The 3269-nt window shown below is 33.3% G+C and overlaps 1 non-coding gene across 1 annotated transcript; it reads left to right on the top strand.

Annotated features, from left to right (window-relative positions):
* Positions 1–368: 368 nt before the first annotated feature.
* TRNAT-AGU (transfer RNA threonine (anticodon AGU)) lies at positions 369–442 on the top strand. Its single transcript has one exon. It is a non-coding gene; the product is annotated as a tRNA-Thr (tRNA).
* Positions 443–3269: the final 2827 nt, after the last annotated feature.

Consider the following 3269-nt stretch of genomic DNA (forward strand, 5'->3'; position numbering starts at 1 on the left):
TTAGATATTTTTGAAAATTTGATAATTTTGGTAAATATTTTTAAATAATGATTATTTTAAAAATTTAATTAAAAAATTTAATTATTTTAAAAACAAATTCGCAAGATACTTATAAAAGTCAATTCGTTTACCGATTAATAAAAAGAAATTACAAGAGTGTTTTTCATGTGTGTGAAATGATATAATTTAATAATATGAATGTAAAAAAAATGTACATTATCAATAATTATAAAGTTATCTACGAACCATTTGTTCAATTAATCGTAAAGCATTAAATAAGAAAAAGTTACAAAAGCCTACATATTGTAACATTTGTCTATAATAATTAAAACTGTTAAATAACGACGCGTTTGTTCTAATAACAAGAAGCTTTCATAGCTCAGTTGGTTAGAGCACCCGTTTAGTAAGCGGGAGGTCATGAGTTCAACTCTCATTGAAAGCAGTTATTTTTAATTTCTATTGTTTCTAACCATTTCGCTTAGGTTGCACGTGATTATTTATTATTTTTTTCTCTTTTCAGTTAAAACTAAAACGGTATTCATTGTATGAGTACGATGATGACCTAAGCTGTCAATCATTTTCGTTGAAAAATGTTATACAAATGTTATACAAAAATCTGTTTATTGTTTAATATTTTGTTACTTATGTTTTTAATTTAATCTGTCTAAGATTTATGTTATGCTTAAATTATTCCATGCAGAATGTGGATAATTAATCTCTAAAATAAGGACTGTGTATATACTAATAAACTAAGACAAATATTTAGTTTATTAATTTAGTTTATTAGTTTATTAATTTAGTTTATTAATGACTATGAGTATGTTGAAGGCTAAATAAGTGTCAAAGAGATTTTGTGCTGAAACAACTTCGGCAATAATATACGTTCTTAACAGATGTTCAACGAAGAAGATAGTCGAGAAGACACCTTATGAGGCTTGGACATGACATAAGTCAAATGTTAGTCATCTTAGAGTCTTTGGATCAATGTGCTTCAGACATGTGCCTAAACAATTGAGGAAGAAACTAGATGATTGAATTCAGGTTATGGTACTCATAAATTATCATTTGATTGGTGCATACAAACTGTATTCATCGAATGATGATAAACTTGTGATCAGTCAAGATGTTCTACTGAATGAGAGAAAAGGGTGGGATTAGAGTAAAATGAGCAAGAAATAGTCATAATTGTGCTTGATAAAAACCAACAGACTAAAGTCACAACCAATCGAAACGAAGAATCACCTGAGCATAATGTTAGGTGATCGACTAAAACAAGAACTGAGTCAACAAGGCTAGCTGGATGCGAAAGATTTCCAGATCAAGTAGTCGATGAAAATGGTGCCTTGATAGAAGAAGTAACGATGATGACTGAATCATAACCAATCGACTTGGATCAAGCCATGAATAATTTGAATTGGTTATCAGCCATGCAAGAAGAAATCAGGGCAATCGAGCAGGACAAGACCTGGGAACTTGTTGAAAAAGTAGTCGAGAAGCCAATTGATGTGAAGTTAGTCTACAAGTTGAAGCTAAGGCCAAATAGTGAGATTCCTAATCATAAAGTAATACTGGTTCCAAGAGGTTTTCTGCCAAAACATGGTCTTGATTTCGACAAAGTTTATACACGTGTGGCAGGTTGGAAACCATCAAAATTGTTGTGTCTAGTTAAACATACAAAGGATGGAAGATACATAAACTAGATGTAAAGTAAGAATTTTGAAATGGACCTTTGGAAGAATAAGTATATGTTAGTCAACCTTCATAATTCAAAATCAAAGGGCAGGAGTCAAAATTGGGCAGATTAAGGAAGACTCTATATGGTTTAAAGCAAACCCCAAAGGCTTTAAACCATATACGTTCTTAACAGATGTTCAACGAAGAAGATAGTCGAGAAGACACCTTATGAGGCTTGGACATGACATAAGTCAAATGTTAGTCATCTTAGAGTCTTTGGATCAATGTGCTTCAGACATGTGCCTAAACAATTGAGGAAGAAACTAGATGATTGAATTCAGGTTATGGTACTCATAAGTTATCATTTGATTGGTGCATACAAACTGTATTCATCGAATGATGATAAACTTGTGATCAGTCAAGATGTTCTACTGAATGAGAGAAAAGGGTGGGATTAGAGTAAAATGAGCAAGAAATAGTCATAATTGTGCTTGATAAAAACCAACAGACTAAAGTCACAACCAATCGAAACGAAGAATCACCTGAGCATAATGTTAGGTGATCGACTAAAACAAGAACTGAGTCAACAAGGCTAGCTGGATGCGAAAGATTTCCAGATCAAGTAGTCGATGAAAATGGTGCCTTGATAGAAGAAGTAACGATGATGACTGAATCATAACCAATCGACTTGGATCAAGCCATGAATAATTTGAATTGGTTATCAGCCATGCAAGAAGAAATCAGGGCAATCGAGCAGGACAAGACCTGGGAACTTGTTGAAAAAGTAGTCGAGAAGCCAATTGATGTGAAGTTAGTCTACAAGTTGAAGCTAAGGCCAAATAGTGAGATTCCTAATCATAAAGTAATACTGGTTCCAAGAGGTTTTCTGCCAAAACATGGTCTTGATTTCGACAAAGTTTATACACGTGTGGCAGGTTGGAAACCATCAAAATTGTTGTGTCTAGTTAAACATACAAAGGATGGAAGATACATAAACTAGATGTAAAGTAAGAATTTTGAAATGGACCTTTGGAAGAATAAGTATATGTTAGTCAACCTTCATAATTCAAAATCAAAGGGCAGGAGTCAAAATTGGGCAGATTAAGGAAGACTCTATATGGTTTAAAGCAAACCCCAAGGCTTTAAACCATATACGTTCTTAACAGATGTTCAACGAAGAAGATAGTCGAGAAGACACCTTATGAGGCTTGGACATGACATAAGTCAAATGTTAGTCATCTTAGAGTCTTTGGATCAATGTGCTTCAGACATGTGCCTAAACAATTGAGGAAGAAACTAGATGATTGAATTCAGGTTATGGTACTCATAAATTATCATTTGATTGGTGCATACAAACTGTATTCATCGAATGATGATAAACTTGTGATCAGTCAAGATGTTCTACTGAATGAGAGAAAAGGGTGGGATTAGAGTAAAATGAGCAAGAAATAGTCATAATTGTGCTTGATAAAAACCAACAGACTAAAGTCACAACCAATCGAAACGAAGAATCACCTGAGCATAATGTTAGGTGATCGACTAAAACAAGAACTGAGTCAACAAGGCTAGCTGGATGCGAAAGATTTCCAGATCAA

This window comes from Lathyrus oleraceus, chromosome 5 (genome assembly GCF_024323335.1).
Source record: "Lathyrus oleraceus cultivar Zhongwan6 chromosome 5, CAAS_Psat_ZW6_1.0, whole genome shotgun sequence".
Classification (NCBI taxonomy): Eukaryota; Viridiplantae; Streptophyta; class Magnoliopsida; order Fabales; family Fabaceae; genus Lathyrus; species Lathyrus oleraceus.